The sequence below is a fragment of the Panthera uncia genome, chromosome X (genome assembly GCF_023721935.1).
Source record: "Panthera uncia isolate 11264 chromosome X, Puncia_PCG_1.0, whole genome shotgun sequence".
In the NCBI taxonomy this organism is placed as follows: Eukaryota; Metazoa; Chordata; class Mammalia; order Carnivora; family Felidae; genus Panthera; species Panthera uncia.
The window spans coordinates 120,476,268-120,492,675 of record NC_064817.1 but is presented as its reverse complement, the minus strand read 5'-3'; the positions used below and the strand labels follow the sequence as shown (position 1 = coordinate 120,492,675).

At 39.1% G+C, this 16,408-nt stretch overlaps 1 pseudogene; it reads right to left on the bottom strand.

Annotated features, from left to right (window-relative positions):
• Nucleotides 1-655: 655 nt before the first annotated feature.
• On the bottom strand, nt 656-14,826 carry LOC125931428 (60S ribosomal protein L31-like; annotated as a pseudogene).
• Nucleotides 14,827-16,408: the final 1,582 nt, after the last annotated feature.

Sequence of the window (16,408 nt, the reverse complement as noted above, 5' to 3'; positions counted from 1 at the left end):
TCACATTTCTCGGAAGGAGAAATGGCTAGATGTGTGATTATACAACAATTCATGGGCTGTTGCCAATGGTTTGGCTGGATGGTCAAAGACTTGGAAGGAGCATGATTGGAAAATTGGTGGCAGGGAGGTCTGGGTACAAGGTATTGTGAATAGATATCTCTGAATGGGCAAAAAGCATAAAGACATTTATGTCCCATGTGAATGTTCACCAAAGTGTAACTTCAGCAGGGGAGGATTTTAATAATCAAATGGATAGGATGACCTGTTCTGTGGATACTAGTCAGCCTTTTCCTCAGCCACCCCATGTCATCGCCCAGTAGATGATGACCACAAAGTGGCCATGGTGGCAGGGATGGAAGTGATGTATGGGCTCACCAACATAGACTTCTATTCAGCAAGACCAACCTGGCTACAACCACTGCTAAGTGACCAATCTGCCAGCAACTGAGACCAACAACACTTAGCCCCAGTATGATACCATTTCCAAGACTGGTCAGCATGGCAGCAGGATGATTATGTTGGACTGCCTCCATCTTGGAAGGGGCAACGCTTTTTCTTGCTGGAATAGACACTCTGGATACACATTTTTCCTTCCCTGCATGCAATTATTCTCCCCCCCCCCCCCAGTTTTATACCTTTATTTGACAATAAGTGATTAATTCCCATCCACATCAACTGTCTGTAGATTTTTGAGAGTGGTGACAGGTACAAAGGTAACCAGTGTATAGAGCTTGTCTGGTGAATCTTCATATTTGTTACATTTCCTGGACAACCACACATGGATATGGTATGGAACATTCCTTATTCCTTTAGCCCAGACAGCTTTGTTCCCATCTCCTTCATGGCAAATTTCTGGGTCTCTTTGAGTGCCCAGTGGCACGCTTCTTGAAACCTACTCCATGGATGCACTTGTGAATGTTGATGGTGTGTTCTCTGGTCACTATCTCAATAATGGCAGAATGGACCTTATTCTTCTCACCATCCTTCTTTACAGGAGCCGTTCTGCTGGGTTCAGGTTGGAAAGGAAGTGTATACAATTATTCTGACCAGACTACTATCCATGGACTTACAGGTGCCTTATCCACCATCATGGTATTCCACACAGCATTACTTCTGATCAAAGAACTCTCTTCATAGCAAAAGAAGCACAGCAATGGTCCCATGCTCATGGAATTCATTGGCATCACCATGTTTTCCACCTTCTTGAAGCAGCTGACTTGATAGAATGGTAGAATGACCTTTTTTTAAAAACGCTTATTTATTTTTGAGACAGAGAGAGACAGAGCATGAACGGGGGAGGGTCAGAGAGAGAGGGAGACACAGAATCCAAAACAGGCTCCAGGCTCTGAGCTGTCAGCACAGAGCCCGACGCGGGGCTCAAACTCATGGACTGCGAGATCATGACCTGAGCTGAAGTCAGACGCTTAACCAACTGAGCCACCCAGGCGCCCCTAGAATGGCCTTTTGCAGATTCAGTTACATTGCAAGCTAGATGGCAATACCTTATTTCTTTAAAAAAATTTTCATGTTTATTTTTTCGTTACAGAAAGAGAGAACACTCGGGGGGGGGGGGGGGTAGAGACAGAGAGAGACACAGAATCCAAAGCAGGCTCCAGGCTCTGAGCTGTCAGCACAGAGCCCGATGCAGGGCTCAAACTCACAAACCATGACATCATGACCTGAGCTGAAGTCAGATGCTTAACCAACTGAGCCACGCAGGTGTCCCAAGATGGCAATACCTTCTAAGACTGGGTCAAGGCTCTGCAGAAGGCTGTATATACTCTGAATCAGTATCCAACATATGACCCTGTTCCTCCCATAGGCAGGGTCCAAGAATCAAAGGGACCCACTAGAAAAATGTTTGCTTCCTGCTCCAATAACATTGTGTTCTGCTGGCCTAGAGGCCTTAGTCTCATAGGGATGAAGGTTTCCAGCAGAGGACACATTGAATTGGGAGTTAGGACTGCCACCCAGCCACATTGGGCTCCTCATGTCTCTGAGTCACCAGTCAAGGAAGGCAGTTACTGTACTGGCTGGAGTGACTGATCCTGATTATCAAAGACTATTACTCAACAATGTAGGTAAAGAAGAGTGTGTCTGGATGTCTGGAATACAAGAGATCCCTTACAGTATCTCTTAGTACTACCACGGCCTGTGATTTAGGTCAATGGAAAACCGCAACAACCCAATTCAGGCAGGACTATTAGCGGCCCAGACCTTCTGGTATGAGTTAGTCAAAGAACAATGACGAAATGTTTTTTTTGGGTTTTTTTTTTGAGGCACAGAGGAAAGGGAAATGAAAGATGGTAGATATAAATACCAACAACCATTTGACCAGTTGCAGAAATGAGAACTGTAATTGTTATGAGTATTTCTTCTTTGTTATGAGCATGTTTCTATGTAGGGGTGTGTGTGTGCATGTGTGTGTGTGTGTGTGTGTGTGTGTGTGCGTGCATATGTGTGTGTATACATTCATCAATAGATAGATAGAACAAATATAGTTTTCCTTCCCTCTGTTATCCCCATATCATGTTTCATAAGATGAATTGATTCTATTTCACTGTATTTACATTAAAAGATATCAAGTAGAAGAAGGAACATCACCCAAGGGCTTGCATCTCTACTGGTAAAAGGGTTAGTGTGTTTTCAGTTGTTTCATGTTATGTTGAAGTACGACTTTATTATTGTCTTTACTTTGAGATTAGTAATAGTTTAAGGAGATTGTACAGATGTCAATATAAGAAGAGCAGGGCTGTGATGGTCAATTTCACACATCAACTTAGCTAGGCTATGGTGCTCAGTTGTGTAGTCAAACACTGGTCTAGGTATTTTGTAGCTATGATTAACATCTACAATTAGTTGACTTTAAGTAAGGAGATTATACTCCATAGCTTCCTTAATAATGAAAACTAAGGTTTCTTGGGAAGGAAAGAATTCTGACTCAAGACTGTAATATATCAAGTCCTGTGTGAGTTCCAGCCTGCTACACCGCTCTATACATTCCTTTATTTATTTATTTTTATTTTTTAAATATAATTTATTGTCAAATTGGTTTCCATACAACACCCAGTGCTCATCCCAACAGGCGCCCTCCTCAATGCCCATCACCCACTTTCCCCTCTCCCCCACCCCCCATCAACCCTCAGTTTGTTCTCAGTATTTAAGAGTCTCTTATGGTTTGCCCCCTTCCCTCTCTGTAACTATTCTTCCCCCTCCCCCTCCCCCCTGGTCTTCTGTTAAGTTTCTCAGGATCCACATAGGAGTGAAGACATATGGTATCTGTCTTTCTCTTCCTGACTTATTTCACTTAGCATAACACTCTCCAGTTCCATCCACGTTGCTACAAATGGCCAGATTTCATTCTTTCTCATTGCCAAGTAGTATTCCATTGTATATATAAACCACATCTCCTTTATCCATTCGTCAGTTGATAGACATTTAGGCTCTTTCCATAATTTGGCTATTGCTGAGAGTGCTGCTATAAACATTGGGGTACAAGTGCCCCTGTGCGTCAGTGCTCCTGTATCCCTTGGGTAAGTTCCTAGCAGTGCTATTGCTGGGTCATAGGGTAGATCTATTTTTAATTTGGGGGGGAACCTCCACACTGTTGTCCAGAAAGGCTGCACCAGTTGGCATTCCCACCAACAGTGCAAGAGGGTTCCCATTTCTCCACATCCTCTCCAGCATCTATAGTCTCCTGATTTGTTCATTTTTGCCACTCTGACCAGCGTGAGGTGGTATCTCAGTGTGGTTTTGATTTTTATTTCCCTGATGAGGAGTAACGTTGAGCATCTTTTCATGTGCCTGTTGGCCATCTGGATGTCTTCTTTAGAGAAGTGTCTATTCATGTCTTCTGCCCATTTCATCACTGGATTATTTGTTTTTCGGGTGTGGAGTTTGGGGAGCTCTTTATAGATTTTGGATACTAGCCCTTTGTCCGATATGTCATTTGCAAATATCTTTTCACATTCCGTCAGTTGCCTTTTAGTTTTGTTGATTGTTTCCTTTGCAGTGCAGAAGCTTTTTATCTTCGTGAGGTCCCAATAGTTCATTTTGGCTTTTAATTCCCTTACCTTTGGAAATGTGTCAAGTAAGAAATTGCTGTGGCTGAGGTCAGAGAAGTTTTCTCCTGCTTTCTCCTCTAGGGTTTTGATGGTTTCCTGTCTCACATTCAGGTTCTTCATCCATTTTGAGTTTATTTTTGTGATTGGTGTAACAAAGTGGTTTAGTTTCATTCTTTTGCATGTTTCTGTCCAGTTGTCCCAGCACTGTTTGTTAAAGAGACTGTCTTTTTTCCATTGGATATTCTTTCCTGCTTTGTCAAAGATTAGTTGGCCAAACATTTGTGGGTCCAATTCTGGAGTCTCTATTCTATTTCTTTGATCTACGTGTCTGTTTTGGTGCCAATACCATACTGTCTTGATGATTACAGCTTTGTAGTGGAGGCTAAAGTCTGGGATTGTGATGCCTTCCACTTTGGTTTTCTTATTCAATATTACTTTGGCTATTCGGGGTCTTTTGTGGTTCCATACAAATTTTATGATTGCTTGTTCTAGCTTTGAGAAGAATGCTGGTGCAATTTTGATTGGGATTGCATTGAATGTGTAGATAGCTTTGGGTAGTATTGACATTTTAACAATACTTATTCTTCCCATACATGAGCATGGAATGTTTTTCCATTTCTTTGTGTCTTCTTCAATTTCCTTCATAAGCGTTCTATAATTTTCAGCATACAGATGTTTTACATCTTTGGTTAGATTTAGTCCTAGGTATTTTATGATTCTTGGTGCAATTGTGAATGGGATTAGTTTTTTCGTTTGTCTTTCTGTTGCTTCATTATTGGTGTATAAAGATGCAACTGATTTCTGTACATTGATTTTGTATCCTGCGACTTTGCTGAATTCATGTACTAGCTCTAGCAGACTTTTGGTGGAGTCTGTCGGGTTTTCCATGTATAGTATCATGTCATCTGCAAAAAGTGAAAGCTTGACTTCTTCTTTGCCAATTTTTATGCCTTTGATTTCCTTTTCTTGTCTGATTGCTGATGCTAGAACTTCCAACACTATGTTAAACAACAGCGGTGAGAGTGGACATCCCTGTCGTGTTCCTGATCTCAGGGAAAAAGCTCTCAGTTTTTCCCCATTGAGGATGATGTTAGCTGTGGGCTTTTCATAAATGGCTTTTATGATGTTTAAGTATGGTCCTTCTATCCCGACTTTCTCGAGGGTTTTTATTAAGAAAGGTTGCTGAATTTTGTCAAATGCTTTTTCTGCATTGATTGACAGGGTCATATGGTTTTTATCTTTTCTTTTATTAATGTGATGTATCACGTTGATTGATTTGCGAATGTTGAACCAGCCCTGCATCCCAGGAATGAATCCCACTTGATCATGGTGAATAATTCTTTTTATATGCTGTTGAATTCGATTTGTTAGTATCTCATTGAAAATTTTTGCATCCATATTCATCAGGGATATTGGCCTGTAATTCTCTTTTTTTACTGGGTCTCTGTCTGGTTTAGGAATCAAAGTAATACTGGCTTCACAGAATGAGTCTGGAAGTTTTCCTTCCCTTTCTATTTTTTTGAAACAGCTTGAGAAGGATAGGTATGATCTCTGCTTTAAACTTCTGGTAGAACTCCCCTGGGAAGCCATCTGGTCCTGGACTCTTATTTGTTGGGATATTTTTGATGATTGATTCATTTTCTTCGCTGGTCATGGGTCTGTTCAAGCTTTCTATTTCCTCCTGATTGAGTTTTGGAAGAGTGTGGGTGTTTAGGAATTTGTCTATTTCTTCCAGGTTGTCCAGTTTGTTGGCATATAAGTTTTCATAGTATTCCCTGATAATTGCTTGTATCTCTGAGAGATTGGTTGTAATAATCCCATTTTCATTCATGATTTTATCTATTTGGGTCATCTCCCTTTTCTTTTTGAGAAGCCTGACTAGAGGTTTATCGATTTTGTTTATTTTTTCAAAAAACCAACTCTTGGTTTCATTGATCTGCTCTACAGTTTTTTTAGATTCTATATTGTTTATTTCTGCTCTGATCTTTATTATTTCTCTTCTTCGGCTGCATTTAGGCTGTCTTTGCTGTTCTGCTTCTATTTCCTTTAGGTGTGCTGTTAGATTTTGTATTTGGGATTTTTCTTGTTTCTTGAGATAGGCCTGGATTGCAATGTATTTTCCTCTCAGGACTGCCCTCGCTGCATCCCAAAGCGTTTGGATTGTTGTATTTTCATTTTCGTTTTTTTCCATATATCTTTTAATTTTTTCTCTAATTGCCTGGTTTACCCACTCATTCTTTAGTAGGGTGTTCTTTAACCTCCATGCTTTTGGAGGTTTTCCAGACTTTTTCCTGTGGTTGATTCCAAGTTTCATAGCATTGTGATCTGAAAGTGTGCATGGTATGAAATCAATTCTTTTATACTTATGAAGGGCTGTCTTGTGACCCAGTATGTGATCTATCTTGGAGAATGTTCCATGTGCACTCGAGAAGAAAGTATATTCTGTTGCTTTGGGATGCAGAATTCTAAATATATCTGTCAAATCCATTTGATCCAATGTATCATTCAGGGCCCTTGTTTCTTTATTGATTCTCTGTCTATATGATCTATCCATTGTTATAAGTGGAGTATTAATGTCCCCTGCAATTACCACATTCTTATCAATAAGGTTGCTTATGTTTGTGATTAATTTTTTATATATTTGGGGGCTCCCGTAGTTGGCGCATAGACATTTATAATTGCTAGTTCTACCTGATGGATAGACCCTGTAATTATTATATAATGCGCTTCTTCATCTCTTGTTACAGCCTTTAATTTAAAGTCTAGTTTGTCTGATATAAGTATGGCTACTCCAGCTTTCTTCTGACTTCCAGTGGCATGATAAATAGTTCTCCATCCCGTCACTCTCAATATGAAGGTGTCCTCAGGTCTAAAATGAGCCTCTTGTAGACAGCAAATAGATAGGTCTTGTTTTTTTAATCCATCCTGATACTCTATGTCTTTTGGTTCGTGCATTTAGTCAATTTACATTCAGTGTTATTATTGAAAGATATGGGTTTAGAGTCATTGTGATATATGTAGGTTTCATGCTTGTAGTGGTGTCTCTGGTACTTTGTGGTCCTTGCAACATTTCACTCACAGAGTCCCCCTTAGGATCTCTTGTCGGGCTGGTTTAGTGGTGATGAATTCCTTCAATTTTTGTTTGTTTTGGAAAACCTTTATCTCTCCTTCTATTCTGAATGACAGGCTTGCTGAGTGAAGAATTCCTGGCTGCATATTTTTCCATTCATCACATTGAAGATTTCCTGCCATTCTTTTCTGCCCTGCCAAGTTTCAGAAGATAGATCTTACTTTCATTGATCTGTTCTACTGGTGTTTTGTTTCCTTTTGTTTTTGTTTTTTTTTCTTCTACATTGTTTTTTTTTTTTTTCTCTAATCTTTATTTCCCTTCTGATGGCTTTAGGCTTTGTTTGCTGTTCCAGTAACAAACCACCATTTCTCATCTTATGTTCAAAACACACAACATTAGATTTCAAAAGTGCTACATTTTTAATATTCCAATGATGGCCGTTATCTATTCCAAATTAAAAAAAAATTCTAAATCACACATGTGCACAAAAACATTTGCAAGGAGAAATTTAAATATCAGATTCAAGTGAAATATTATTATTATTATTTTAGGAGACACACCTCTAGTACACTTTGCTCAAAACAATGGGTCAATGAATGGTTAAGGTCAAGGTCAAAATGGGCCCAAGAATAGACAAAGACCGGGGAGTCTATATCAATAAATGCTACAGTTTTGAAATCCAGTAATAAGCTTTCTAACACCAGGTAATAACACATTTATTATCAGTAATAGTGAACGGAACATGATTTCCTTGGTGGGACTAAAATGATCTGTGATGTGACCGCTTCAAAGTTATGAAAAGCGCAACTTATGTTTTAAATTTTGCAGGGCACCTGGGTGGCTCAGTCGGTTGGGCATCTGACTTCGGCTCAGGTCATGATCTCACAGCTCGTGAGTTCGAGCCCCACCTTGGGCTCTGTGCTGACACCTCAGAGCCTGGAGCCTGCTTCAGATTCTGTGTCTCCCTCTGTCTCTACCCCACCCCTGCTCACACTCTGTCTCTCTCTCTCTCTCTCTTTCTCTCTCTCTCTCTCAAAAATAAACATTAAAAAAATTAAATTTTGCTATTCACCCAACACGTGGTGAAATAGTCCATACCATGTAAAAAAGTGCTGCGTTGAGTATCGTGGGGGAATTTATTAAAAAAAAATTTAATGTTTATTTATTTTGGACAGAGAGAGAGAGAGAGAGAGACAGAGCATGAGCGGGGGAAGGGCAGAGAGAGACAGAGACACAGAATCCGAAGCAGGCTCCAGACTCCCCGCTGTCAGCACAGAGCCCAACACGGGGCTTGAACTCACAGACCGCGAGATCATGACCTGAGCCGAAGTCAGATGCTCAACTGAGTGAGCCACCCAGGTGCCCCTAGTATTGTGGGGGAATTTAAAAATGAATACACAATCTCTTCCATAGTCGAGTGACAAGAGAAAACAGAAACAGAAGCGATACAAATATTTTAGGATAGCTGTAGAAGCGCAACTTGTTGGGGCTATGTAGCAAACAAAGGAGATTCATGCCTATTTAGCTGGCAAAAGAATAAGATTTCAACAGATAAAGAGAAAGAAGTTAAGAACACTCCAGGAGAAGGACATATGTGAAGCAGAGAAGTAATGGTTAGTTTTAGACAAAGCATTAATCAGGAAGGATGGCAATAAGGGAAGAATGCAGCAAATAAAACTAAAAAGGGCATCAGGTTATGAACATTTGAACATCTAAGAGTTTAGAAGGGGAAGCTACTGACAGGCTCTCAGGAGGGGAGAACTATGTTGTAGGAAGATAATATTGCAGAACTATGAAGGATGGAGAGATCATATGAGAGTTTAATAGTACAGGCAAGGTCCTGAACTAGGGCAGCAGAAGTGGGAATTCAAAGAAAGAATTTAAAGTAGCATTGGGGAGGTAAATATTGCAGAGCCTAATAATAACTGGGGGAGGGGGAAGGATAAGGAAATGCAGGAGTCAAGGAAAACACTAAATTCCCAGCCCTACGTGGTAACACTGGGCAATAGCCTTTAGAAGAAATAATTTCTGTTACTTTATCAACAAACCTCCATACCAATTAAGAAATGGTCTTCACAAAGCATTAGGGCAACATGCTCTCTACTTGGAAACCATAGAACTGTTTTGTATATGTGTAATTCTAAAATTCCTTAAGGAATACTTATTTTAAAATTACATTACTAGTTTTTGAACATCCCAGTTAGTTTAGAAAAGTAGCATTTTACCATGTACCTGAACAAGATTGTTTAAGGAACAAATCACATGATCACCTCAAAAGCTGCAAAGAAAGTATTTGACAAAATTCAACACTCTTTCATGTTACAAACTCTCAACAAACTAGGTACAGAAGGAATGTATCTCAACATAATAAAGGACACATATGACAATCCCACAGCTAACGTACTCAATGGTGAAAAACTGAAAGCTTTTCCTCCAAGATCAGGAGCAAGACAAGGTTGCCCAATGTCACTACTCCTACTCAGCATACTACCAGAAGTCCTAGCCAGAACAATTTGACAATAAAAGGAAATAGAAGACATCTGGACTGGAAAGGAAGAAGCAAACTTATCTCTGTTTGCAGATAATGTAGTCTTACATGTAGAAAGCCCCAAGAATCCCCCCCACAAACACAAATCTGTTAGAACTAATAAATGAATTCAGTAAAGTTGCAAGTCATGAAATCAACGTGCAAATGTCAGTTGTATTTCTATACACTAACAACAAATTACCCAAAAATGAAATGAAGAAAACAACCCCATTTACAATAGCGTCAAAAAGAGTGAAATACTTAGGAAAAAACTTAACCAAGGAGGTGAAGGACTTGTGCACTGAAAACTACAAAGCACCGATGAAAGAAATTAAAGAAGACATACATAAATGGAAAATTATCCCCTGTTCATCGGTTGGAAGACTTAGTATCATTAAAATGCCCATACTGCACAAAGCAATCTACAGATTTAATGTTATCTCCACCAAAACCCCAATGCTATTTTTTCCCCAGAAATAGACAGAGCAATCCTACAATTCATGTGGATCCACAAAAGACTGAATAGCCAAAGAGATCCCAAGAAAGAACAACAACAACAACAACAACAACCTGGAGGCATCACACTTCTTGATTTGAAAAATATATTACAAAGCTACAGTAATAAAAACAGTATGGGACGAGCATAAAGACAGATGTATAGACCAATGGAACAGAACAGTGAGCCCGGAAACAAACTGTCACATACACAGTCAACTGATTTTAGACAAGGAGGCCAAGAATACGAAATGGGGAAAAGATAGAATCTTCAATGAACGAAGCTGGGGAAACTTTATATCCACATACCTGCAAAAGAACAAAAGAGGATAAGATCTCATGTTAAGTGTTCTTCCGACATTAAAAACAACAGCAACAGCAGCATCCTGACCAAAAACAGAAGGGCAACATACAGGATTCCATCCACTCCTGAAGGAGTATGTATCAGCATGAAGAGGAGGTCCGTGTCACTGAGGATAAGTTGCTAATGTGAAAATATGACAGACAGCAATCTCAGTTCACAAGCTGAACTGAGCCTTACTCTGGCTTTTTTCCCATTCTCATACATCCATGCCGTCTCTTGCAATTATACGTTGGCATATAAAGCCACTTTTAGTCACTTTAATAACTCTGAAAGCAAATATGCCATGAAATGCTTATAAAGTGCAATTGAAGATAAAAATATTCACTACAGGGGCGCCTGGGTGGCTCAGTCGGTTAAGCGGCCGACTTCCCGACTCGGGTCATGATCTCACGGTTCATGGGTTCCTGCCCCGCATCCCCCCCACTTGTGTTCTGTCTGTCTGTCTGTCTCTCTCTCTCTCAAAAATAAATAAACATGAAAAAAATTAAAAATTCATTACAATTGCCTACTTTCTGTTGAAGAAACACTGGCAGTATCAAGAAAAGTAAATGACACTGAGAAATGATGTAAAGACTTCCTACTTTCAGACTATATATTGATCACTACTCTCCTAAGAAAAACTGATTCTGCAACAAAGAGCCATGATTAAATTGTTAATAAACAATCAGCTTCATGCACGATATGTGTATTTCCTGGTGAAATTCCCAATCTATCATTCCCTGTTTTGAATAACACCCACAAAACCATTAATGAATCTGAAAAGTTAAAGTACACTTAGCACTTATGTTACATCAGAACAATGAATTCAAAATGGAAAATGCCTAATTAATTTCAATTAATTTTAAAGGTATAACCAAAATGTTTTTAACATGTATTAATAAAGAAAAACAACCATTTTCTACTTCCATATGTGTAGTATATTTCATGAGAATATATTGTGTTACCAAATTCAACAGACCTTTAAGTGTTGCTCATACACCTTTTTAATTGCTTGCATTCTCTGGCTGTGAACAATTTTAGAATGTTGCCAAACTTTTTGTTGCAGTCGAAGTATATTCTACAAACATAAAAGAAAACAGCTGTGATGACCATTTCAGTTAAATTGTAAAGTTAATGAAAAAGGCCTATGTTAAACTTGAAAGGAATCGTTTTTAAATAAATATTTTGATATCTTCTCTTTTATCAAATATTATACCTAGTTTACATCATTTGTGTTCACCAGTAGTATACAAAAACACCACAATAATCTCATCTGCCAGTCACTGGGTAGGAAATTTCCCGTCTTAACAATATTCAAAGCATGTATCTTATTCTTGTTGATTTCAAAATCCACACACATGGTCCTTCCAATAATGCCGGTCTTCCTATTCTTCCACCAGTGATCGTGTTATATCCCTACTTAGCCACTCACTTACAGGGTCATACCTTAGATTTTGTCAGCCCAATAACTAAAACATCTACATGATGTTAATCATAGAAAAGACTTATAGGGGAACTATGTACGGACACTGTTCTGAACCATTTCAAACAGGCTTACAATAGAGGGGCTCATTTATATCCTAAGGAAAAAAAAACCAAAATCAAAATCATAAGTACTCTTATCATACTCCCTTTCATAGATGAGGAAACTGAGGCTCAGAGAAAAGCAATCTGTCCCCGTTTTCACGGCTAGCAATTGGAAAATCAGCACTGGATCCCAAACATTATTCTTGTTTCAGTGTCCAGGCTCTTGCCCAATGTACTACACTGATTCTCCATTTTCCCCAACATTCAACCTCTACCTCCCTATGTTTGTAACTCACTCCCTTTCACACTACAGCTCTGTACCCTATCAGGATCCAACATCCACCGAATGGAACATTTTTCACCCATCCCCTGTCTCGACCCTCTGTCCTCATTTTCCTCCTTTCCAGCTAAATCCATGATCAATGGTTATATCTATGCCCTTGCTTTTTTTAAAAAGTCTTTTTTAAATGTTTTATTTATTTTTGACAGAGAGAAAGACAGAGAGAGAGAGAGACAGAGACAGAGAGAGAGAGACAGAGCATGAGTGGGGGAGGGGCAGAGAGAGACAGAGACACAGAATCCGAAGCAGGCTCCAGGCTCTGAGCTGTCAGCACAGAGCCCGATGCGGGGCTCAAACTCACAGACCGTGAGATCATGACCTGAGCCGAAGTCGGACGCTTAACCCACTGAGCCATCCAGGCGCCCCACGCCCTTGCTTCTTTTTATACCTTGCCCTGTCTCACTCTGTCCATGTGCACCACTAACCTCAACCCTGGGAAACCCAACTCACCAGCCACTCAGCCACAACCGTGAGCACTAGTCTCATGGAAATTTATGATTGCTATGACACTGACCCATGTTGGACCATAATGTTGCTTGGCAATGACATTTCTCTTGTCTAGTCACTGGCCCCCTCTCAGGAAACAACTCCAGGCCTTCTCCTCTGCCCTCAAAAAGCAACATCCCCTCCACCGTGCTTACTCCTAAATGTGATACTGGCCAGTCGACTAAAAGTGAACCATGCCCTGAGCTCAACGACTCATTCAGGAACGAGCCAACGATTGGAACTAGATTATTGATAGCACTCTAGGGGACTTTTCTGCCAGACCTATGGAGAAAGGTTATCTCTGTCCACTGGGCTTACTAACCTGGTAGTGAATCTAGGGTTGTAAGATGCTATCATGCTGGCCCCATGGAGAAAGCCGACTAGATGGGACACAGAGCCCAGATGGCACTGCCTAAGCAACCTTTTTCCAGCCTCATCCACCTGTACCTGGAGCAAAACTCCATTTGGCTTCTTCAGATAAACAAAGACATCCCTCTTTTGTACTTTGGCAAATATCTGTCACTTGGAACTGCAAGAATCCCAACCAAGCGAGGAAGTTAAGACCAAGGGATTTTGTGAGTAGGATGTGTGCCTGTACTTCTCTGATTTTTCTGTGATCAGGGCCCAACCACATAGCTAGAAGCGGAAACAGGACTCTGGCTCAAATCTACGGGTCTGAGATGTGGCCAGGCTCGCCGTTCTTACTTGAGACTTGGTTACGATAGATTAATTATAAAGCGAAGCCTGATACGAACAGCTAGTTTTTGTTCTTCTTCCTTGGTTTTCTGCACATCTATATACCACTCTTGAAGCGAAGTTAGAAACTGCCGAGCATATTCGTGATAAAGCTTCTGCCTGTAAAACACAATAAGGAATAGTGTCATACTTCATATTGTTAGAAAAAAAGTAACCTCATTCAAAACCAAATTGTATAGTATAAATTATACTATAAACAGAGAGGGGGATGATCACAGCTGAAATCTTCTGATGGAAAACAGGAAAACCAAATGGATGACTTACTCTCATTCCTAACAGTCTGAGAGGGATGCTATTTCATACGCTTTAGCTCTTGAAAACTGAGGAAGACTTATTGCATTATAAATTTTCAAGAAAAATGCATCTTATCTACAAGCAGTTTTCTTTTCCTTTTTCTTTTTCATTCATTTGCTGAATAACATGCAGGTTGTGAAATCATAAATAGTTTCAATGAGGGTATCACATCCACTTATAACCTTCCCAAACAATAACATTTCATCCCCTGCCCCCACTGTGGCACAATAAAGATTGTGTAGAAAAGGCCAGTGGACCCCATAGAGATAGATTTAAAAATTATTCAAACATAAGATTAACCTTTTCTACATAATTGAATACAGCTATCACAAGACATTTGTCTCTTATTCAGCTAGCATACTCCAAGAATGAATATGATGCTTTTTCTTTTTTAGATACACAGAGAGAGAGAGAGGCAGGTGTGGGAGGAGGAGGTGCGGAGGGAGGGGGAGAGAGAGAGAGACTATTAACCAGGCTCCACACCCAGCTAGGAGCCAGACGTGGGACTTGATCTCACAACCATGAGATCATGACCTGAGCCGAAATCAGGAGTCAGCCACTTAACCGACAAGCCACCCAGGTGCCTCTATATTTTTTTCTTGTACTAAGAAAGCTCAGTTATAATTTGAAAGGAGCAAAAAGGGTTATCTTTACTGACCTCTAGATAACACATCTTTCAATTAAGGTGTGAACTTATAGGAACTATTTGCTTAGACAAAAATCAAGCCAAACTTATTTCAATGAAGAAGTCCAACAAACAGAGGATAGCAGTATCATTTTGAATCACTTTGTAATCACACGTACTAAGAAATGACACCCAGCTTCTGGCTCTAATAACCAACAATGTTACCTTTGCTCTTCCTGGGCTATCCAAACTTCATCAATTTTCTGGTGAATGCTTTGGACAGAAGCTTTGGTATCCATCATGAATCTTTTTCTCTTTGCATAAAGAACCTTTTTAATGTCACCTATATTGAATATATATATATATATATAGTCACCTATATTGAACATATATATTTACTAACATTTAACGTTGAAAATTTTTTTTTCCTGCTTACTCAAGACAATATAGGCAATGTTGGTTCAGCAGTGTTGGAAAGACAATTAGCATTTTTTTAAAAAAGACCTCACTTCAAAAGTCAAGATTATTCGCTTCCTTTTTTTCTGAGAAATCTTTCAGTCACTAGTATCTCAATTCTAATTGTTATGCCTGCACACCTTTCTGTTTTTTTAACTTACCCCAGAAAAAGAACTAATAAACAAAAGTTACTATCCCCCAAAATGTGTAAAATTATATACATATAAAGGGTCTCAATGACAGTCTTTAGTTTTCTTGTCAAAAGACAGTTATAGAAGCTTGTCTTTAATAAATTTATAAAATATCTTTCAAATGAAAGGACTAGTTCAGATGGACTATTGTCAGAAGTCAGTATATAAAATACACCTTCTCATTCTATTTTAAAAGTTTCCAGAAGGGATACAAATAAATAAATGAAAAGAGACAAAAGGTGGTTGTTGTGATGTCATGTCTTTCTTTCTTTCTTTCTTTCTTTCTTTCTTTCTTTCTTTCTTTTTGTCAATGAGGATTTTACGTATGTTTGAGTTAAAAGACAATGATCATGGAGTTTAAGGAAAGAAAAGAATTTATTCAGAAACACTTCCTAAACACTTTTTTTAAGTAAAAATAAATGGGAGTTTTTGACATCATTTTTAAAAAGCAGCTTTGCGATTTGTAAAATTTTTAATGGTTTGAAAAATGCTTTCCTGAGCATTTGATTGTATGTTATGGATCTGCCATCAATAGTTATTTTCCAGGGATCCTGAAAAGGTGCACTGTTATAGAAATATTTTCTGTATCCAGTTTACCATGTGTAAAAATCAATTTATGAGACAGCTCACAAACTGAGAACCTTGACACCATTAAATAGAGCAAAGCTTTCAAAACATACCTGCTTGTAGGACTGATCCATATAGAGGACTCTAAAATTGACTCGGACTCTTTGCTGAGAGTCTCATCCTGTAACCCAGTTAATGTAAGTGATATCTGACAGAACAACTGAAAACTTTTAAGTTTCTTGGTTCTGATCATACATTGCTAGCATGCTAGCAAAGTGGTCTTTAGTTTTCCACTGCACAGTTTATTAACATCAATACCACAGCAAAGACTTATTTTACAGGCTACAGCTTAAACTTCTGCACCAAACAAAACAAGTAGAAAAGTCAAGGAAAATATCTACAATGGGAAACTTAAAAATGGATATTCAAAACTGATTTATCACGTACTCTGGGACACCACGTGGAAGAGAGATTATTTCATGCAAATTCTTGTAATATCCCCAGAGTCCACCAAATGTACCCATGTATAAAATAAAAACACCACTCTTAACCTCACCACTGGCAGCGCCATTCTCTCCACATCCACAATGAAAAGGGAAACTAAGGAAATCTATGAAGCCAAATCATACTAAACACTTAAGGAAAATCCTGTATCTGAGAACAAGGC